The 23,968-nt window shown below is 44.6% G+C and overlaps 1 pseudogene; it reads left to right on the top strand.

Annotated features, from left to right (window-relative positions):
* Positions 1-14,427: 14,427 nt before the first annotated feature.
* On the top strand, positions 14,428-22,506 carry LOC148519621 (uncharacterized; annotated as a pseudogene).
* The last annotated feature ends 1,462 nt before the right edge of the window (positions 22,507-23,968 follow it).

The following is a 23,968-nucleotide window of genomic DNA, read 5'->3' as shown; positions in this document are numbered from 1 at the left end:
GAGACTGGTACAATAATGAGTGTCTGCAGGCAACAGTGAAGCATGGTGGAGGTTCCTTGCAAGTTTGGGGCTGCATCCTGTATGTCATTCTGGGGCTGGTCCGGATAGGCTTCAGAATCCATATCCTGCTGCTGTCAGCACTGCTCCGATGCCGGTGATAGAGTTTCTTGTACTTCCGGTTGTGCCAGTCTCCTGTTGATCAGTCGAGTTACAGTGTCCTGTTCTGCTGTGTCTATCTGCTGCCATTTGTTCCATCCAGGCGGCTTGGTCCGCATTCCACCTACTAGTGCTGCTTGTGTCATCTAGGCGGCATGGTGCGCTTCCTCATCCTGAGGCACCTGTCAGCATCTGGTGACTTGTGTCTACCCGGCGACATTAGCTGCATTCCTGCATCAAGGGTACGCAGTCCAGTGTACCAATGCTAGTGTCAACCCAGCGACATTGACCGCACGTCAGCGTCCAAGGTGTGCAATCCGGCGCACCATTGCCAGTGTCAACCCGGCGGCATTGGTGGCACCTCAGCATCCAAAGTGCGCAATCCGGTGCACCACCGCCAGTGTCAACTCGGTGGCATTGGCCACAACACCACGTCTTTGTACACATTTCACCAGAGACTAATCAGCCCTCAAGGCTGCCCCCACAGCCCAAAGGCTGCATCTCACCCTCGGCCCACAGGCCACAACTAGTAAAGGCAGATCAGCCCTCAAGGCTGCATCAACAGCCCAAAGACTGCATCTCACCCTCGGCCCACAGGCCACAACTAGTAAAGGCAGACCAGCACTCAAGGCTGCTTCAACAGCCCACAGGCTGTCACTTACCCTCAGCCCTCAGGCCACAACTAGTCAAGGCATACCAGCCCTCAAGGCTGTTTCCACAGCCCACAGGCTGAATCTCACCCTCAGCCCTCAGGTCACAACTAGTCAAGGCATACCTGCTCTCAAAGCTGCCCTCACAGCCCAAAGGCTTCATCATACCCTCAGCCCTCTGGCCACAACTAGCTAATGCAACCCAGCCCTCAAGGCTGTTACCAGACTTTATCTTGCCTGACTAACCCTCCGTTTCTAACATTTGGTCAGAATTAATGGTGTCCTCAATCCTTAGAAATACAGGCAGGTATCCATCATGCCATACCATCAGGGAGGCATCTGGCTCCAAATGTATTCTGCAGCAGGACAGCGACACTAAACATAGAGCCAATGTCATTAAGAACTATCTTCAGCGTAAAGAAGAACAAGTAGTCCTGATTATATGGACCCCACAGAGCCCTGATCTCAACATCATCGAGTCTGTCTGGGATTATATGAAGAGACAGAGGGAATTGAGCAAGATTACATTCACAGAAGATCTGTGGTTAGTTCTCCAAGCTGTTTGGAACAAACTCCCTGCCAAGTTCCTTCAAAAACTGTGTGCAAGTGTATCTAGAAGACTTGATGCTGTTTTGAAGGCAAAGGGTGGTCAATATTGATTTGATTTAGATTTCTCTGTTCATTCACTTTGCATTTTGTTAATTGATAAAAATAAACTATTAACACAATTTTTGAAAGCATTCTTACTTTGCAGCATTTTTTCTCACACCTGCCTAAAACTTTTGCATAGTACTGTATTACCTGGCATTAGGGGCAGAGTGGGGGGCATGACCACGTGATCATATAATTTTGTCCCCACCCCCGCTACACAGTGCCGGAGAGTAGGCAAGTATGGTTTAAAACATGATTATATAGCATAATTTATTGTGCTTGTTTAGTATTTAGTAGAGATGAGCGGTTCGGTTTTCCTGAAAATTAAACACACCCGAACCTGGGGGTTATGAGTCACACCAAAGCATGACTCGGTTCCCCCAGCCAAAGCCAGGTCTCAATTTGGGGCAAAACATCATCAAATTTCAGAAATGTTGTATGTTGCGTAGTTTGTATTGCATATAAGTTCCTCCCTGTCAATCATAATCCAATTCTATTTCCTATTCGTAAGTATAAACTGTGCAGGATGAGCTTTGGGTAAAAAAAAAAAAAAACAGAATAAAGGGTTAATTGAAAAAAAAGGTGTGTCTTCCCCCCACATCAGTTACCAGCCCTCGACCTCTCAGCCTGGACTGGTACAGAAAAATAGGTGGATAAAATGACATGGGGTACCCACTATCCTCAAATAACCAGCACCAGGCTGAACCAGCTAGGGTGGTAATGCCATGGCAGGGAGACACACAGCATGGGGTCCCCCTGCCATCACATTTAATTCATCTGAATGTGGAGACCCCAAAATTAAAATGAGTCCCACCTTCTGAGGAACAACCATCCCCAGGCTGACAGCACCTTATCAATAAAACCAAAACTATTTTGTCAAGGTATAAAAAAAACCCATAAGTAGTGGGGCAGTGAGAAATGAATACATTAGCTATGAATGAAGGTTACCTTAGCTGTCAAGCTGACCCATTTCAGCCTGGCAGATGTTTGTCTGCTCTGGAATTTTACAATGACTACCTGACTGAACTAACCTGGGCTCAATTCCTTAATTTATGTAATATCGTTCACATCGGTGATTAAATTGAGCCCAGGTTATGTTAGTCAGAGGTTGCTAAACTCAGTAGAAGACAAGTATCTCTCAGGCAAAGTGATGATACTTGCCACAAGACAGATTTCTTACCCGTAATGATCCTCCACAATGCACGGGCTCACAAACTAACACCAGCATATTTTTGCACATGACAGATAATGATCAAAATGGACATTAAGAGAAGACACTGCAACAGAGAGGTATATTTTTTTCTCCATTAACTTTTATAACCTCAAGAGTAAATTAATGTTCTGTTAACTGCTCAAATATCATTACACAGTGAGTTAGGTTTATGTGCCCCTTGACATTTAAATATTGTCAATCTTCATAAATAGACTAAATCTTCCTACTTATAAAAAAATATCTCAGGCAATTTACAGCTTAATATTTCTGAAAATATTCAATCTTAATAATTTACTTTTACATTTTAAAAGAGAAGAACTCAGAGAAAAACGTTGCTAATACATTTATCATTAAAAGGAGCTATCTATTTGGTGGAGGAACCAGGGACCATAGCCTGAGGAATTATGGACTTGTTATAAAAAAATCTCTGCCTTTGGGAGACATACTGTAGGGATCCAAAAATATAATTTAGATTAGAAAGCAGAACCCTCAAAAATCCATGAAAAGCTACAACAGCGCTCTTCCACATGTACATGCATCTCCATATATGTATAATTAGCTGGGTAAGTTTTGATGGTGAACATGATAGTGTGCTGATTGTGGATTGTTCAGAACCACCGGCAGAGTTCCACCATTAGTGGGCATTGCAATGTGGGCTACCCAGGGCTTGCACAGTCTGGCTAGTACCAAGGGGAATGCAGAAAGTAGCATTTGCATATTATTGCCACTGTGAGTCTGTAAAAAGTCGCAATCATGGTTGCCATAGTGTGCACCTCTGAATGAGGCCCAGAATGTCACAGAATCTCACAATTTGTAATATTGTAGGATAAGCAATAGGTCTAAAATCCTGGTCCGATTATTCTGGGTCCTATACGGGGTCCGATCACGGGCTTTGAAAAACAATGGCAAAGTAAATCTACTCCCAGGGTTATAAGTTTGTCTCAGTTTTCTGGAGGCAAGTTAGAGGTTGTTGCCCTTTCCCCTGACAAAAGCATTCACTACCAACACTCTACATTACACTCAGAAAATACACTCTAAAAGCACCAGATACATGTTGTAATAGGATTTCTTGCTATCTTAAAATAACGTTTCTTACTGGATCTTACAAGAACATGGCATAATTAAGGGCATAATCAAACGCCATTGAGGCTATTGTTTATTTTGATAACCCATCTACAAATTTTCTGACAGCGATGATCAAAAACGTTACCATTTTGGTTCATATTGCAGGTGCCAGTTGGCCTGATGTTCAAAAACAAAGTAATGAGCTCGGCTACTTAGACTGTGGGCCTGACTCTGAGTTGGACACAGGGGCGATGTTCAGTGGTGGACTGGGCCGGGGGGAAGGGTGCCATCTGCCCCCCGGGCCGCTACAATTGTGCAGCACAACGGCCGCTGCTGCACTGCTGTTGGGCTGCCACACAGGAGAGGGGGTGAAGGGCTTTTCCGGAGAAAGCCATCAGACGAGTACCGATGACTGCCTTGCTGGGCATGTGCTGGATTTGCATACGCACGGTGTGTGCGAACGCATCTAGTGAGCAGCTCTGAATGAGCTCCTAAGCCCTATGTTTTCCTACAGAGACAAAATAAAGAGCAAATGATCCATTTGTAGCAGCTCACTTATTGGCACCTCAAACTGAATAAAATATAACTCTATTGTCCTGGAGGCTCAACATGTGCTGACTGAAAGGCAGAGGCTCGCCTCTGTCAGCCAATGAACGTTCAGCCAATGCATTTCTATGGAAAATGCAGGGTCTGGACCGGCATTCAGTAAGTACTGTCCTTAGATGTGGGTGATTTTTATGTTTTAAGAAGACCAAGGATGCCTACATGGAAAGAAGAGGACCTGAACCAAGGGGTGGGTGAGTATGGATTTTTATTTACAGGTACCGATTTTGGATTCTACTGGACAAGGGGACAGAATGGTGCTAGGGTAAAGTTAAGTATGTAGTGTAAGTGCAGGTAAGTGGGAGTGATTCAGTGAGTGTATGTGTAATAAAAAAATAAAACCTATGGTGTGTGTGTACTGTCTTTTTTATATATATTTTACAGAAGGGATAGTGGCACCAGGGGCCCTTAATACCCCACATGCTGGTACTTATTGTTCCAAAAGTACCGGCATGCGAGGGAGGCTTGCTGGGACAACTACCACCCTGTAAAGAAAATATTAGTTTCATACTTTCCTCCCCTGGGCTGACTAGTGTAGGGTAAAAATACTTTGGCCGGGGGACCCCATGTAGTGGGTCCCCTGGCTGCAGCTTTACACCCTAGCTAGTAGAGCCCGGTGCTGGTTGGAAAAATATGGGGACACCATGCCATTTCTTCCCTGCATTTTTAGGACCAGTGCTGGGGCCAAGAGCCCAGTGCTGGTCCATCAAATATGGGGGACCCCTATGTTTTTTGTCCCCCGTATTTTATTAACTAGCACCAGCTGAAAGAGCTCAGGAGGGGGGACCCTACACCATTTTTTTAATGTTAACCATAAACAAACAGGCAGCCTGCATGTATCTCACTCGCTGCATGTTTGGGTTTGTTTGACTGCGGGGAATACAGGGAACACCATCGCAAACCCATGATTTACCCCCTAGAGTGATGCTGGTAAACACTTTAACAGGAATACCCACCCCATCCTCTTTTAGTAGGCTGGATACTGTTGGGTCTGGTTGAAAGATTGAGTAAGAACTTTTTCTTATTGATATTTACTTATTTACAGGATGTTTGTACCTACAGTAACTGACATTTGTCTAATCCAGCATTTCAATTTTGGCATCTAACCATCTGCATTTTAGCAGCCGTTGTACACCTTCTACCCTATTATCATTTTATTTCTCTGGTCTAATGGCCAATGTGTTTTGCAGTTGCCATTTAATACAGTATTTTCACATTGCCATTTAATTTTCTGCTTCAAAATTATTATTTTTTTTCTTTTGTATTGTACATTCATAGTGATTATAATTGTTTCTGCCTTTTTTAGTTACCAAGTACCATTTACTGCTGACTTTCTTATTAGTATTGTTTTAATTATCTCACCTCTCACTCTTCCTGTCTGCTATGTCACTCCAATCATGCCACCTGGCTCATCCACTCTCTGTCTCTCCTGCACCATCTGCCCCCTCACTTTGAGGCCCTCTTACCAGCTCATCTTTCTGGTCCTCTGCACCCTTACCTACCTCCTTCATTTTCACCACTCCCCCTCTGCTATCTCTCTCTATCTCTCTCTGCCTCATCCGTCTGCTAGCACCATCATAACCTAACTTCTTTGTTCTCATCTCTCCTCCTCCTAGTGGCCCCACCCTGCCAAGCTGCCCCATTCTTCCCACAACTCCCTTCTGCCCTCCCTGCATTTCTTGCCCATCCTATCGATGTGCCTCCACCCTCTAACAAAACCTGATACTTCCACAGCCCACCCCAATGCACCATTGACTCTGGCAGTCTCCTGCACATTCCAATCTATCTCCCTCTCCTATGCCTTTTGGAACATCAGGTGTGTATGTAATAAACTGGCCCCATCAGAGGCCATTTGATCCTCAACTATCTAAATCTAATTGATGTCCACGAAACCAGGCTTTCCCCATCTGACACTACTTCTCATTCTGCCCGCTGTTGTGGTGGCCTCTTGTTCTCCAAACTCCCTTAGCACTGGCAAGATGGTGGCGTGGAAGTTCATCTCTCCCACTGATGCACCTTCTGGGTCATTTCCCCTGAACCCTTCCTCTCCTTCTTCTCCTTTGAGGACCACTCTATCTGCTTCTTCCACCCTGTACACCTTTGAGTGGCCATCATCTACCTTCTGCTGGCCCCACCACTCACTTATTATATAATTTTTGTGCTTGGCTGCCCCACTTTATTTTCTCTGACCTTCCTTCCTTCATCCTGTGGTATATCAACATTCCAATAGACAATCTAATTGATGCTGTTGCCTTTAACATTTTCTCTGTGTTTCACTTGTGGTCTCACCCAATGTACTCTCTTGGTTGACCTCTTTACTCTCTAACCACTCTTTCTCTGTCTCATCCTCTGAGTCTATCCCCCCTCTTTGTTTACATATCTGTATTATCCAAGGGTCTATAATTGGCCCCCTTCTCTTCTCCTTCTACCACTTCCCCACTTGGTTACCTCATCAGCTCTTTCAGCCACCAATACCACATTTCCACTCAAATATACCTCTCCTCCCAACTGCTTTCCCCTTTTGTTTATCTTGTGTTTCTGTTATCTCCTCCTGGATGTCCCAGCACTTTCTCAAATTCAACATGTCCAAATCTAAACTCCAAACCCCTCTCTATACCATTTCAAAACACCATCACCACCTGTCCCTCAAGTCTGCAGCATGGGCATAATCCTTAACTCTGCTCTCTTGTTTACTCCCCAAATCCAGTCTCTCTCACATTTATGTTGTCGCCAGATGTGCATTTTCTACCTCCCAGTTACAATTTGGTGGAGGAGTCACACAAAAAATGCCATACTATTGAAATCTCAGTTTCAGTAATCATTAAGGCCATGAATTTTACTAAACCAAGACATATTTTAGGAGAATTTAGAAACATTTTAATTAATTAAAAGATGATTTTAAATTGGTGGTCGCACTTCTATTTTATGAAGAGTGGAAAGTAGTTGCCAACCTGATGTGAGCTTGGTAGATCATCAAGACCAGTGATTCCTTACCTCGGTCCTCAAGGCACACTAATAGTCTTGGTTTTAATGATATCCATGATTGTGCACAGATGGTTAAATCAAAATAACTGAGGTACTAATTAAGTCACTTGTGTTGAAATATTTCTATCCCTAAAACCTGGACTGTTAGTGTGCCTTGAGGACCGTGGTTGGGAACCCCTAATCTAGATGTAACACTACAAAACCAAAGTGAACCTCAATTTAGCCATTGTTCTTCAATAAGGTCCTCTGCAATAATGAGTGCATTGACTTTCACGTAGGATAACATCTCTTTCCAGCTTTATTAGGCAAAGTTCGCATATACATTTAATCACTCTATTTCAATGTAGAAGTGATGCTTCTACCCTAGTCAAAGAAATAAAGCCATTCTACTGTACATGCTACTGTACATGCAGTATTAGTACAAAGTGCACAGAAACACTGTCATGTTTATAATTTATGTGCAAGCATGGTAATTACTACAAAGGCAATCCCCAGATGAATTAGTTCATCAACAGCCCTTTAGCTACATATCTACCACAGTCATTTTAAAACTATACAAAACTACTTAATTTTTGTCCAGTGAAATTCTGCATTGCAGTAAAGAATGGATTGCACACCGGGGATTAAATTAGCTAAAGCTGCATCGGTATATTTTGCTTTCTAAATTTAAAACTTGCCAACAAGCAGATCATTTACTTACAAATGCATAACAGCTGAGTGAAATACAGTGTTTAAAGAAAATAATACCAAGATAGCTATCTGAATGTATGAAATATGGTCCGGTGCACAATCATAGGTTCAACATATTTAGTGTTATATTCTCTGGAAAATTGGTAAAATATAACCTTTATTAGTCACTCTAAAATATGGTGTACAGATATTGTGGCGAAATATTAAAAATAATATGTAAAGAACAGATGTGAAAGAAAAATATAGAATAAGTGGTTAAAACACTTCCTGTTGCTGCCGGTCAATACAGTTAGTAATATATAATCAGTTAGTAAAGCTGTCAATGTTACAGTCCATATAATGATTAATTAATTGCTGTCTCTAGTATCTAAGGGTTAAACTCTCTGTAGACACATTCGGTATGAATAGCTGGCTGCCGCATGACCGGCAGTTCGATTCCTGGCTGCGGCAGCCCGACAAAACAGCAGAGCCCGGCAGCGGAAGCCCGACAGTGCTGGAAATCTCGATTGTCCCTAAGGTAAGTAATTACTAACCTAACCAACCCCCCTAACCCTAACCCTCTGTAGGGGTGCCTAACCCTAACCTCCCCCCCAAGTGCCTAACCCTAACCTCCCCCCTCTAAGTGCCTAACCCCCCCTTCCCCGCTGCCTAAACCTAAGTCCCTCGGGGGGGTGCCTAACCCTAAGTCCCCCCCAGGGGTGCCTAACCCTAACCCTGCCTCCCCCTAGCCTAACCCTAACCCTCCCGGGGGGGGTGCCTCACCCTAATTCCCCCCGGGTGCCCTAAACCTAACCCTCCCCCCCGCGGCTGTCCTCTTGCGGCGTCCAGCATCCCTTCGATCGGGGTGCCAGGCGCCTGTATCCTGGCGCCTGAAAAATCACAGGCGTCTAGATTTTAGATGCCGGTCATTCATCCCTAGGCGAGATAAAGGATTCAGGAAGCCGGCAGTCGGGATTGCGGCCACCGGCTTCCTAAACGTATCCCCTCTAGACAAGTGTTTCATATATAAAGCAGAGTCTCTGTGGTGGATGATTTGCTGTCTTACAGATTGCTACAATGTCAGTACTTGTTTATAACTATTGCATGTATCGTATATATAAGTAGCAAATACGTTGTCTGCAGGATGCAGTTTTATTTATAGACTGTAATTATTGTAACCAGTAAGCACTCATCAAGGTTTGATGGTAATACCCTTATATATAGAGAGATTTAAATTAACAAGTTTAAGTGTTATGCTGGTTTCCACAAACCAGTGCTTTAAGTGTTTCCGATCATAAGCTGGAAATTCTCACACTAATAGTCTCTGCAGATTCATCTGCACATGGAAGGTGTGCGAATACGCTCAATGTTTAGTTTCACTGTGCATATCCATACTCATATGGTTTGTGTCCTTCAGGTGTCTATATTATTAGGTCTAGCATCGACAACAATAAACCGTTTTTTTCTCTCTCAGTGTACGCATACAGTGAGTGGTGACCGGCAACACTCAGGGAATGCAGATGCGCGTTTCGCCTGGGGCTGCTTTGTCAAGGCAGTACCCTAAAAACAATAGAAATATATAAACCACAGGAAAATTAAACAGAACCTTAGAGTGCTTGCACTAAATCCCCTTTTTTGCATGTATTCAGGACATGTCGGGATACCTGTATTGTGACAAGCAGCTAGAGGGACAACAGAAACCCTTGTAGCATGAACCCTTTACCTTATTATTAAAAATGCAGGTTTCAGCCCTGCCGTTGTTTACTAATGTATGCCAGAATGTGCAAGTCCTGAGACGCCCACTTTCAATGCCCGTGCTTGCTGCAAATCCGCTGGTGATTCTGAACATGCCACCATCTTCACAAAATTGCATTCACCGTTGACACTTGGACCAGCTTATGGCAGGTGCAGTGTCTCCTCCATAACTCTGTCTAAATATGGCATCTGTGTCTGCAGCTCTGAGAAGCTGACAGGCCCCCAACACTCCTAATCCACTTTCTATCATCAGCTATAGCATTAAAACCACCTAGCTAATATTGTGTAGGTCCCCCTTGTGCCTCCAAAACAAATCTGAACCATAGAGGCATAGACTCCATAAGGTGTCCTGTGGTATCTGGCACCAAGCCATTGAATTTGGTGGCACCATCTATGAATGCAATAGATGCCACTTACTTGGAGTGTCCAAAACCACAAATATTCCAACACCACCTCTACATACATGCCCAAGGCCACCTGCCAGAATTTAAGACAGCCCTTTGCCCCAGCGCCATTCTGATTCTTCCGAAAATGGACAAACCCCACTTGCTGCCTTTTTTTTATAACCAGTTCCGGTTTGGGGTAAATTTACTATGGTGACAATTTCTATTTAATGTCATTCGAGATCAATCTCGGATGGCATCATCCATATTAATGTGTTTCATTTTTCAAACAGGTTACTGAATTTTATAAGCTGCCGATTTACTGTCATTCATGTTCGATGGTGTATTCATTCAATATCATTCGTATCATTCATTTTTATTTAGCCTTCGGTTTTGGCTTACTCGAATGGACAGATGCCTGCATAGATAAGGGAGGTCCATGATACATGCATCTGTGTGTAAAAAAAATTTATGACAGATGCACGGACGGGATCAGTGAGATCAGTCTGTTTTGCTGTGTTCAAAAACATGAATAAGCTGCAAAAGGGTCGCCTCTCTCAGCCAATGAACACTCAGCAACGGGATTTGTCTATTGAAATCCCACAGTGGAGTGCTCATTCGGGTAGTACCATCCTTAGAGGACAGTCCTGTGTTGTTTCCGGGATGTTTCATTTTTTTTGTTGCTAAGACCCTGAATGCCTACATGGAATGAAGAGGACCTGATGCACGCATAGGAGGAGGTGAGTATGGATTTTTTATTACAGGTACCCTATGGATTCCTACTGGACAAGGGGAAATGATGGGCTTCAGGGATACATAGGTGAGTATGTGAGATAGGGAGTGTGACTGTACAGTACATGTGTGTGTGCATGTATGTTTTATTAAACTTTTTCTGTCACGGTGTGTGTTCTGTCCTTTTTTAAATATTTATTTTTTTCTTATTACTTTTTTGCCCTAAAATTTGGCATTCAGCACCGAGCAACAGTTCTACCCGCCCATGCCAAATTTCAGCTTGGTACCTCCGATAGCTTTTGAGGTGTAGTCTTAATATATATTGTGGCAGTATCACCAGAGGTGACACTGGTGAGCAGCAGATTCTGTGTGGGGCAGGGGAGATATGCCCACACAGATTAGAAAGGTATTGTGGGAAGATGCCTAATGGCTGCCAAGGGAACTCAGTCAAGGGAGGACTGAGGCAGACCAGTCAGACAGAGCTCACTCTGCTAGCGAGCCAGTGAGGGCCAGGAGGCCTGAGCCTAGATCTGCTTGTGGCAGGAAGGACCACCAATCTCAGAGACAGTGAGAGACTTTCATGCAGAGTAGCTGCTTCTGTAGAGAGGGTTCAAGAAGTGAGCTAGTGCCCTAAGAAAGGGCTAGGCATTTATTATTTTCTGTTTGTTCCTGACTATGGTGGAAGTAAAGCACCACATTCATTTGTTTGACTGGAATCCCATGTGTGGAGTCTGATTCTGCACCTAATCACTGCACCACTGACACTAGTCTACCAAGCTAATTACCCCAAGTATCACAATATGTACAGTCAGGTCCATAAATATTGGGACATTGGCAGAATTTTCATATTTTGGCCTCTATTCACCACCACAATGGCTTTGAAATGAAACAAACAAGATGTGCTTTAACTGCAGACTTTCAGATTTAATTTGAGGGTAATTACATCCAAATCAGGTGAACGGTGTAGGAATTACAAAGGTTTCTATATGTGCCTCCCACTTTTTAAGGGGCCAAAAGTAATGGGACAAACTAAACAATCCTAAATCTAACTTTCACTTTTTAATACTTTGTTGCAAAACCTTTGCAGGCAATTACAGCCTGAAGTCTGGAACGCATAGACAACACCAGACGCTGGGTTTCATCCCTGGTGATGCTCTACCAGGCCTCTACTGCAAATGTCTTCAGTTCCTGCTTGTTCTTGGGGCATTTTCCCTTCAGTTTTGTCTTCATCAAGTGAAATGCATGCTCAATCGGATTCAGGTCAGGGGATTGACTTGGCCATTGCATAACATTCCACTTTTTAGCCTTAAAAAACTCTTTGGTTGCTTTTGCAGTATGCTTCAGGTTATTGTCCATCTGCACTGTGAAGCGCCGTCCAATGAGTTATGAAGCATTTGACTGAATATGAGCATATATTGCCTGAAACACTTCAGAATTAATTCTGCTGCTTTTGTCAGCAGTCACATCATCAATAAATACAAGGGAACCAGTTCCATTGGCAGCCATACATGCCCACGCCATGACACTACCACCACCATGCTTCACTGATGAGGTGGTATGTTTTGGATAATGAGCAGTTCCTTTCCTTCTCCATACTGTTCTCTTCCCATCACTCTGGTACAACTTGATCTTTGTCTCATTTGTCCATAGGATGTTGTTCCAGAACTGTAATGGCTTTTTTAGATGTTGTTTGGCAAACTCTAATCTGGTCTTCCTGTTTTTGTGGCTCACCAATGGTTTACATCTTGTGGTGAACTCTCTATATTCACTCTTGTGAAGTCTTTTCTTGATTGTTGACTTTGACACATATACATCTACCTCCTGGAGAGTGTTCTTGATTAGGCCAACTGTTGTGAAGGGGTTTTTCTTCACCAGGGAAATAATTCTTCTGTCATCCACCACAGTTGTTTTCCATGGTCTTCCGGGTCTTTTGGTGTTGCTGAGCTCTCGGTGCATTCTTTCTTTTTAAGAATGTTCCAAACAGTTGATTTGGTCACACCTAATGTTTTTGCTATCTCTCTGATGGGTTTGTTATGATTTTTCAGCCTAATGATGGCTTGCTTCACTGATAGTGACAGCTCTTTGGATCTCATATTGAGGGTCGACAGCAACTGATTCCAAATGCAAATGTCACACCTAGAATCAACTCCAGACGTTTTACCTGCTTAATTGATAATGAAATAATGAGGGAATAGCCCACACCTGTCCATGAAATAGCTTTTGAGCTGATAGTCCCATTACTTTTGGCCCCTTAAAAAGTGGGAGGTACATATAGAAACCGTTGTAATTCCTACACCGTTCACCTGATTTGAATGTAATTACCCTTAAATTAAAACTGAAAGTCTGCAGTTAAAGCACATCTTGTTTGTTTCATTTCAAAGCCATTGTGGTGGTGAATAGAGGCCAAAATCTGAAAATTCTGTCAATGTCCCAATATTTATGGACCTGACTGTATATGCACTATCTAAATAAAGTTTATGATCTGGACAATTCAAATTAGTTGCTATAAATTACCACTTTACAACTTGTATAATATATCCTAGTATTGTCCATTGTATAGTGTGCTGAGTGCCTGATTCAGAGATATATGCTAATAATGCCACACCTGTGAATTTGTATGTACTGGGAGTGCGAAAATATGCAAATGTCACAGCCGGGATTTGTACTGAGATGCCCACCAGCAGCTTTGTAAATCCAAACGACTGCGAACAAAGCATACTTACCGACATTTTGTCTGCCCCCTCCGGCTGGTGGGGGTGGCTTTAGTAGGCAGAGTGGGGGCATGTCAATGCGATTGCGTCATCGCGGCCTTGCCCCCTGCTTTATAATACCAATATTACCGGCAATATAAAGCAGAGGGCGGAGCTACGATGATGCGATTCAGTGCGAATCGGGTCATCGTGCCCCCGGACCACCCACTTCTCTTTTGCGTGCGGGCGCGGGGGCCGGCAGCCGTTCAGGGGGACTTGATTACCCTTTCGAGGTGCCAGGAATGGAGGAGGAGGCTCCCAGCAGTCCCGGGAGAGTAGGCAAGTATGCTACAAAAGATTCAGCTTGGCCACAGATTAGTCGATTATCTATCTTCTGAGTAACCCTATGGTCATGCAGAATGGCCTCTGGAACTGAAACACTGGAGCCAGTTAAGACATGCCCTGAAAATGGGCACGATACGCCTATGTTTGAGTCACCACCTCCTCATTGCCACCCACAGTGGTCTCTGCCTTGCCATCTGGAAATAAATCCCTACACTCCAACATGACCCTTTTCATCAGGTACAAAATGCTCTGCTCCTCGACTTCCCTCCTATTTTATGATTGCAGTCACCTGAGTTTGTTCTTCGGGAGGCTTGCCACCTAGCAACAGCAGGTGGGTTATTCAGCAAGCCTCCCTAAAAATGCTGAGGCAGAGGAAAATTAAAGAATTTTCACCTCCTCTGCCTGTGAATAACGCGGTGCGCACGCGCGTGCCCACAGGTCACATGCACGCTCATATAAAGTGCACGCCCACGGTCATGTGGGCGCACGCCTGAGCCGCAAATTTAGATTTTTTTTCTGTCAGCGCTGGCATGGAGGACACAATATCTGTCTCTGTGACAGACTGCAAATGTGCTCCATGGCTGGCAGTTATAAGGGGAAAAGAACCCACAAAAGGGCAAGAGCTTCCCCTCTACTTCCTCCTCTTCAGAGGATATTCATATTAGGAAGAAACAATGTTTTCCTATCATAAGTTTTGACACTTCTGATTCTTCTGACTCTGAGGTAGAAAAATCACCTCCCTATTCAGAGAACTCACCAACCCACAAGGAAAAGGGTAAAAATAAAAATAAAAGTAAGTTTAGCCCCAGGGAGACCTGTTCAGGTGTCATTCCCTTATTCCCTGGAATTGTCCGTAGCAGACAACAGGATAGTGCTCGGAGCAAGCACATCACCTCTGCCCATAGCTGGCAAGATACCTTTGCCCGTAGCCGGAAACACAAAGGTACCCAACCTCAACATGTGGGGTCACCTGACAGACAGTCGTACACTTCCCGCAGGCACCGTGGCCACTCTTCCTCTGTAGATTGGGAATCAGAGAAAGTTACCAGAACCTCCGCCTCGTCCCAATGTGGGGAATATAGCTAGATTCAGATGGCCAGGGTTGCTTTAGCAGGGAAAATACCGCCCACTAAGTTATATTCCACACACTTGGGCCTTAAAAAGCAACTCTGAGGTCCAAAAATTTGTCCAGCTGGCATTTAGAGCAGCACTTGTCAAAGAAGATGAGTTGGTGTTATGATCCTACATGGGTCTACCAGACGTACCCGCACTGTTCGCTCCCAATATTGACCCTGCTCTAGCCACCGTAGTGGGAGAAAAGAGGCACAATGATTCCACAGACCGTACCATGAGAAAAATTCAATATAAAATAGCCGACGCAGCTGGCCCACTGCTGTTTGTATTAGATAAAGCAGAGAGAGAAGGGAAGTCCAGCGTCTCTCTGGAGTCTCTGGTGGCATCCAAGCTTGCCCTCCTTAAGGCCATTAGCAGAGCAACACTCATAATAGGCCAGACGTTCAACTATATCACCAACACCCGCAGGTCCAGATGGCTTAATGGTGCAGAACTCGCAGACCTAGTGCCTAAATCATTAGAATTCCCTAACCTTACTGACGCAGACCTGTTCAGACCTCAGTTTATAGAGGAGGTTAAAATAAGACATAAGGCAAGGAAGTCCTTTTCAGACCTCAAAAAAGTAAATGAGCCCTTCAAGAGGCCCTTTCTTCAAGGGGGTTGGACTTCGCGAGCCACAGGTTTGACCCGAGACTTCCAAGGCACAAGAAGAGCCCAGAGAGGAGGCTTCGTGCACTGATCCAATGATTCCGCAAGAGGATCGTACTCTAACACTTGGAACAATGCCAAGAGAGGCCGTAACTATGGTAAGTTCACCCACTTTCCCTTCTCTCCACAAAACTCTCAAACAATCATATCTAGAGTAGTAAAAGATTACCACAGACAAGTATTTGCTGAAAACGATCCGTTCAGGGTTAAATCTCCCTCTAATTAGTTTTCCACACCAAGCGGGTCATATTCCTCATCCAAGGAATTGCAGCCCTCAGCTAGATGAGGTACAGAATACAGCCCTCCAACAGGGAAAGATAGATCTGGCAGACCTGATGGCAAAAGGCTGGATCATATGGGAAAGGTTTCTGGACTGCACAACCTGACTATATATATAATGGGAGGTGCTACCTGATGAGACTAATTGCAGGCACAGAAAAAGACAAATAATAATATATATAAATGCAATAACATTTTGCAATCAATAGAGGTTTTTAGCATAATCATGGCCAAGTTTATGAGCCTACCCACCATATCCAGGTAACCTCTTTCGGGTAGGTCCCTAACATACTAGGGTTCAAATCCAGAGCGCAGGATTCCCCAAAAACCGCCCCAGCCAAGCCGCCCCAGGGCACAAGCATAGTAAGAAAAGTGCAGTGTAAAGAGATAGTTAGGAGCAGCTGCAGCTGCATATAAAGAATGAAAATAAAAAAGTGAAGTACATATATATTAAACACACAGTGAAGGGTTAAAATGTGTTATATGGAAAATGTGTTATAATGCAGTGCCCTGAGACAAATCAGCCAATGCAATTCAGGGGGACCCACCCCCCAAAAATGAACCAAAGTTGCACTACAGTATATAACTTTTAGGACTTACCTAGAATTGTGCCTAATACAGTGTGCATATACATTACCATACTCCATGCTTTTAAAACAATAAGGTAGGGTGCTAGTCCAGAATGAGGGCGTCTCATTTCCCTCAGAAGTGCAGTAAAGCACATTAAATGGAGCATATGGGAAAGATTTCTTGGCCATGATTATGCTAAAAACCTCTATTGATTGCAAAATTGTATTGCATTTATATATATTATTATTTGGAGTTGTGCACCTGAGATTTGTCTGTTTCTGTGCCTGCAATTAGTCTCATCAGGTAGCACCTCCCATTATATATATAGTCAGGTTTTGCAGTCCAGAAATCTTTCCCATATGCTCCATTTAATGTGCTTTACTGCACTTCTGAGGGAAATGAGACGCCCTCATTCTGTCTCAGGGCACTGCATTATAACACATTTTCCATTATAACACATTTTAACCCTTCACTGTGTGTTTAATATATATGTACTTCACTTTTTTATTTTCATTCTTTATATGCAGCTGCAGCTGCTCCTAACTATCTCTTTACACTGCACTTTTCTTACTATGCTGGTGCCCTGGGGCGGCTTGGCTGGGGCGGTTTTTGGGGGGTCCTGTGCTCTGGATTTGAACCCTAGTATGTTAGGGACCTACCTGAAAGAGGTTACCTGGATATGGTGGGTAGGCCCATAAGCTTGGCCATGATTATGCTAAAAACCTCTATTGATTGCAAAATTTGATTGCATTTATATATATATTAAGGGTGTGCACCGGCCACTTTTCGTGTTTTGTGTTTTGGTTTTGGATCTGGATCTTTCTTCGTGTTTTGGATCTTGATTGGTTTTGCCAAAACCACCCTTCTGAGTTTTGGGTTCTGGGTTTTGTGTTTTGGATCTGTATTTTTTTTTTTAAAAAGCATAAAAACAGCTAAAATCACAGAATTTGTGTGTTTTTCTGCTCCTATGCTATTATTAACCTCAATAACCTTAATTTCCACTCATTTCCAGTCTATTCTGAACATCTCACACCTCACAATAGTGTTTTTATATCCAAAAGGTTGCACCGAGGTAGCTGGATGACTATGCTAAGAGATACGAGTGGGCGGCACAAACACGTGGTCCATCTAGGAGTGACACTGCTGTGGTAGACAGGATGGCAGTTTGAAAAACTAGGCCCCAAACAGTACATAATTCAAAGAAAAAAAAGAGGTGCAAGATGGAATTGTCCTTGGGCCCTCCCACCCACCCTTATGTTGTATAAACAGGACATGCACACTTTAACAAACCAAACATTTCAGCGCCAGGGTCTGCCACATGACTGTGGCTGAAATGATTGGTTCGTTTGGGCCCCCACAAAACAAGCTGGCAATTAATCTGTCCCTACACAAACTGGCTCTACGGAGGCAAGATGTCGTCCTCATCCTCCTCATCCACCGATTCATCACCCTCTTCAGTGTTGTGTACATCCTCATCCTCACAGAGTATTAATTCGTCCCCGCTGGAATCCACAACCACAGGTCCCTCTGTACGTTCAGGAGGCTGGTCTCCCTGGAAGAGTTGATAATTCATTTTATGAACATCATCTTCTCCACATTTTGTGGAAGCAACCTCCTACGCCTTTCGCTGACAAGGTTCCCAGCTGCACTAAACACTCTTTCGGAGTACACACTGGAAGGGGGGCAACTCAGGTAAAATAGAGCCAGTTTGTACAGGGACCTCCAAATTGCTTCTTTTTCCTGCCAGTACAGGTACGGACTGTCTGACATGCCTACTTGGATGTTGTTGCCGATGTAATCCTTTAACAGACAGACGCATGCTTGTCGCTGCTGCTTTGAGGATGCAAGTGTGGCTACAGCCCACACAATTCACAAAGACAGAATAAAAAAGAAGAATATTTTTATTGTTTGTGGAGCGCACTTTGAGGGTTACACCACCCTTTAACAGACAGACGCACGCTTGTCACTGCTGCTTTGAGGATGCAAGTGCGGCTACAGCCCACACAATTCACAAAGACAGAAAAAAAAGAAGAATATTTTTATTGTTTGTGGAGCGCACTTTGAGGGTTACACCACCCTTTAACAGACAGACGCACGCTTGTCACTGCTGCTTTGAGGATGCAAGTGTGGCTACAGCCCACACAATTCACAAAGACAGAATAAAAAAGAAGAATATTTTTATTGTTTGTGGAGCGCACTTTGAGGGTTACACCACCCTTTAACAGACAGACGCACGCTTGTCACTGCTGCTTTGAGGATGCAAGTGCGGCTACAGCCCACACAATTCACAAAGACAGAATAAAAAAGAAGAATATTTTTATTGTTTGTGGAGCGCACTTTGAGGGTTACACCACCCTTTAACAGACAGACGCACGCTTGTCACTGCTGCTTTGAGGATGCAAGTGCGGCTACAGCCCACACATTTCACAAAGACAGAAAAAAAAGAAGAATATTTTTATTGTTTGTGGAGCGCACTTTGAGGGTTACACCACCCTTTAACAGACAGACGCATGCTTGTCACTGCTGCTTTGAGGATGCAGGTGGAATCTAGACGGGATTTGGAACCGGGGACACACTACTTCCATCAATTGTCTAAATCCCACTGCACTAATGGCAGATACCGGACACACGTCTAACACCAACATAGCAGTTAAGGCCTCAGTTATACATTTTGCTTCAGGATGACTGCTGTCATTATTCATCCTCATCGCTAGGGACTGTTGGAGGGTCAATTGTTTAGTAAAAGTAGTGGTGTTCCTACTTCCTCTCTGGGATGATGAACAACTCCCAGCAGCAGCATCAGCACTAGGAGAAAGTGGTTCTTGATCTTTCCCTATTTTATTTTTATCGGAGAAAGTTTGGTCCTCCATTTATGTTATATTGATATATACGTGCGGCTAAGGCGCACACAAACACATAAAATATTTTTTTATTTTTGCTGGAGAGTAGTGCACTTTGTGGGTTACACTACCCTTTAAGAAATGAGCCAGCTGGCTCTTTACTTATGGGACACAGGTGCACGCTTGGCGCTGCTCCTTTGTTGATGCACGTGCAGCCACTGTGCACACAATTCACAAACACAGAAAATATTTTTTTATTTGGTTTGGAGTGTACTTTGGGGGTTACAGCACCCTTTAACGGTCAAGCCAGTCGGCCCTTTACTTATGACACAGGCGCACACATGGCACTACTTTGTTGATGCACGTGCGGCTACTGCGCACACAATTCACAAACACAGAAAATATTTTTTTATTTGGTTTGGAGTGTACTTTGGGGGTTACAGCACCCTTTAACGGTCAAGCCAGCCGGCCCTTTACTTATGACACAGGCGCACGCTTGGCACTACTTTGTTGATGCATGTGCGGCTACTGCGCACACAATTCACAAACACAGAAAAAAAATATTTTTTTTTAGCACTTGGGGGGAGCACCCCTGACGGACAGAGCACCCCCTGGACAACACTACAGCAGCCCTTTAGGACTGGGACACTGCACAGGACTTTGGAGTTGCCCCTATGGACAACTGACTGCACAACACTGTCCAGCCAGCCCCTATGGACTTTGAAGTAGTGGACACAGCCCCTATGGACAACAGCAGTACAGCACAACACAGCCAGCCCCTATGGACTTTGAAGTAGTGGACACAGCCCCTATGGACAACAGCAGCACAGCGCAGCACAACACTACTCTGCACTACACTACACAGCCCAGCCAGCCCTAACTCCCACCATCCCTCTTCACTGTCCACAGCTGAGTAAGAAAATGGCGCCGACCCGGGTACCTTATATAGGATCCAAAACCCGCGAGATCCGGAAGGCGGGATGATGACGTTTTGCCTCGATTTCAGATCCGAGTCAGGCGGGAAAAGTCGAGCCTGACTCGGATCGGCCTCGGATCGGGGGGGTTCGGATTTCAGAAATCCGAACCCGCTCACCCCTAATATAAATTATTATTTGTAGTTGTGCACCTGAGATTTGTCTGTTTCTGTAAAAGGCTGGATCAGCCGCTTATTTCCCATAATAAAGCAAGACGGCTCTATAAGACCAGTATTAAATGTCAAAGCTTTAAATCAATGGCCCTCATTCAGAGCCGTATGCTCTGAGCAGAGCGCACGCTCTGAATGAGGGCCGGCCTCCATGAAAATGGAGCGTCCTCCTGGACTCTCGTATAGCTGTGGGTCACCACCCACAGGCTATACGAGCGTGCATTTTGATGGCCGCGATGGTCGTGACCATCGCGACCATCGAAACTGCGAGCCGGAGCCTGCAGTTGAGGTTTTCAACCGCAAGCTCCGGAGTGATTTTGGCTCTATCAGAGCCAAAATCACTCCCACTGACATCACTAGTGATGTCAGTGGGCTGGCTTCTGACGGGAGGCGTTCCCGAGGGAACGCTCCCGTCAGGGTGGCACGCCCCCGGCACGCCTACCAAAGGGGGCGTGCTGTCAAACAACATCGACAGCACTCCCCCTTTGATCAGACACAACGAGCGAAGGACTTTCCTTCGCTCGTCGCGTCTGGCGCATGCGCACGACGGAGCTCCCTCCGTCGTGCGCATGCTCAGTCCAGAACATCGACCCACTTGCGAGCGGACAGCCGCTCGCGAGTGGGTCTGAATCAGGCCCAATATTTGAAACTAAAACACTTTCACATGGAAGGTATTCCAGACATTCCTCACCTCCTCACAAAAGACTGTTTCTACATAAAGATAGACCTGAAAGAAGCTTTCCATTCCATATCAGTTCATCCAAATCACAGGCGTCTCTTCAGATTTTTTTGGAGAGACACCTTATTCCAATGGACAGTTATGGTGTTTGGCCTCTCTTCTACTCCCTACACCTTTACATGGGTTATGAAAGCTGTAGTGTCCCACTTACGTCAGCTAAGCATTCAATGTATCATTTACCTAGACGACATACAACTGGTACACTCAGACCACGACACCCTACTGAGACACAAAAACTCGACCCTTTCCCTACTAACAGACCTGGGATTCATAATAAACACTCAAAAGTCAGTGTTAGCTCTGACCAGGAACATAACATTTCTCGGTTTTGATCTACATAACCATTCTATCTCCCTGGCAGTCCCCATACGAAAGAGTACATACAAAGGACTTCCCAGAAGCGCAGATTATCCCTCTGCTCTTTAGCAAGGATTATTGGGAAAATGATTGCTATGTCCCCTGGTTTCAGACATGTGCCCTTGTCCTGCAGAGAGCTACAAACGCTCCTAAGATCTCTGCTTCGCGCCCACTATTCCTGGACAGACACCATTTTCCTCTCCAGAAGAGTAAAAACAGAACTGTCCAAGTGGAACAGTCTCCCTGTACCTCCTTCTCGCCCACTCTTAGACCCAATACCCCATATGACGATCACTACAGACGCATCACTAAAGGTTTAGGGAGGCTTCTCTCAAGAGAAAGCAGTCAGGGGTACCTGGTCACCCCAAGAATCCAGTCTCTTCATAAACGTACGCACAGCAAAACTGGCTCTAAAAGCCCTAGTTCCCAAACACACAAGAAGGGTCTGTATCCAGCTATGCCTGGAGAATACGACTGCGGTGTCATACATAAACAGAATGGGGGGCACCAAATCACTATCCCTATGCAAAGAAGCATTAGAGATCTGGGATTGGGCAGTCCAAAGGGACATCATTTTACTGGCAACCTACATCCTAGGAGAGCTCAACGAACTCGCAGACTCACTATCCCGAGAAAGAATCTCCCTGGGATCAACAGCATTGACAAACCAGGTCTTCCTAAAAATACTCCAAACATTCGGAAACCTAGAAATAGGCCTCTTTGCCAGCCCCACGAATGCCCAAGTTCCATGTTTTGTATCCAGAATATGGACAAAAGGGGTATGGAGAATGGATGCGATGTCTTTCCCTTGGACAGACCTGTCTCACCCCTATGCCTTCCCACCCCCTGCCCTCCTCTTGAAAGTTCTACAGAAAATCAGGGAGGAGCGAGTATCTAGTATTGTGGTAGCATATACAGTATGGCCATCCAGGGTATGGTTCCCCCTGATCAGCCAATTATGCATAGGACCCAAGATTCCCCTGGGGTTATCCAAGGACTGTTTCCATAGAACTCCAGACATTCTGGAACCACTTCCAGTTCATGTGGATGACAATATTACTAGGATGCTAACAGATCCAGCCCTAGCATCCCCCACAAAAGCCCTAATCAATGCATCCTTAAGACCACGAACTAGAGCCAGGTATGCGGCGATAATTAAAGAATTTGACCTCTGGCAGTCCCAAGGGTCTTTTTTTGACGAATCCTCTCTACTACATTTAGCCTTAGACTTCTTAGCCTCTAAATACCAATTAGGCCTAGCATCGGCCACCTTAAAGTTATATGGTTCTGCCTTAGCCATCATGATCCCAAACCTAACAGATAATAAACTTTTCCTTTGTCTGTTAAGGGGTATCTGCCTCTCCAGGCCCATACAACCTAAGTACTCCCATACCTGGGATATCGAACCCTTCCTCTCTGCCCTAGCCTCTTGGGAGACAGAGAACAACATTACCCTGTTATTCCACAAATTGGCATCCTTGCTAGCTTTAGCGATAGCAGCCAGACTGGCTGAATTAACCCTTATACATACCTCAGACCCCTGGTTATCATGGACACCTACAGGGTTCCATATCATTCTTAAAGGTCATACAAAAACGTCTTAGTTCAATAGCCCAATAGTAGAATTTGATTTAATACATGACACTTCAGAACCTAACCTGTCCATGGCTTCATGCTTATCATCTTACTTGGCCCTCACAGTACCAATAAGGGACAATATCACACAGCTATTCATCACTTGCAGGAAACCATTTCACCCAGCAAGATCCTCTACTATTAGAGGATGGATTGTGACATCCATGAGGGAAGCTGGGATAGACACTGACCACTTCAAAAGCCATTCCTTAAGGGGAGCAGCTGCAACAAGAGCAGCAGCTAAAGGCATGCCCTTACACTCGATCATGCTAGCAGCAAGGTGGGCTTTGCAAAGCACTATTGGAGACCAACCGATCTACAAAAGATCAAGTTTCTCAGAGCAACCACCAGGTATATGGTAGTCTACCACCTGCTGTTGCTAGGTGGCAAGCCTCCCGAAGAACAAAACACTAGTTTGCAGGAATCTATGACCTGCAAACTGGATTTGTTCTAGCGAACAGGATTGCCCCTAGCAACAGCTCCCACCCTACCCTCTCTTTTCTTGCTTTCTTCTGCCTCAGTGCTTTTTGGGAGGCTTGCTGCCTAACCCACCTGCTGTAATCCAGTTTGCAGGTCATGGATTCCTGCAAACTACTGCTTGAACTAGTTAACTGATGAGAAAGGTGTTTCATCACAGGTGGCTGCAATTATAAATTAACAAAGAAGTCTAGGAGCAGAGCATTTTTATTTATTTATTACCAGCTATTTATATAGCACACACATAT

This window comes from Taudactylus pleione, unplaced genomic scaffold, assembly GCF_031769625.1.
Source record: "Taudactylus pleione unplaced genomic scaffold, aTauple2 ptg000186l, whole genome shotgun sequence".
In the NCBI taxonomy this organism is placed as follows: Eukaryota; Metazoa; Chordata; class Amphibia; order Anura; family Myobatrachidae; genus Taudactylus; species Taudactylus pleione.
Note: the sequence above shows the minus strand (reverse complement) of the source record. Positions and strands in the feature narration are given on the sequence as shown.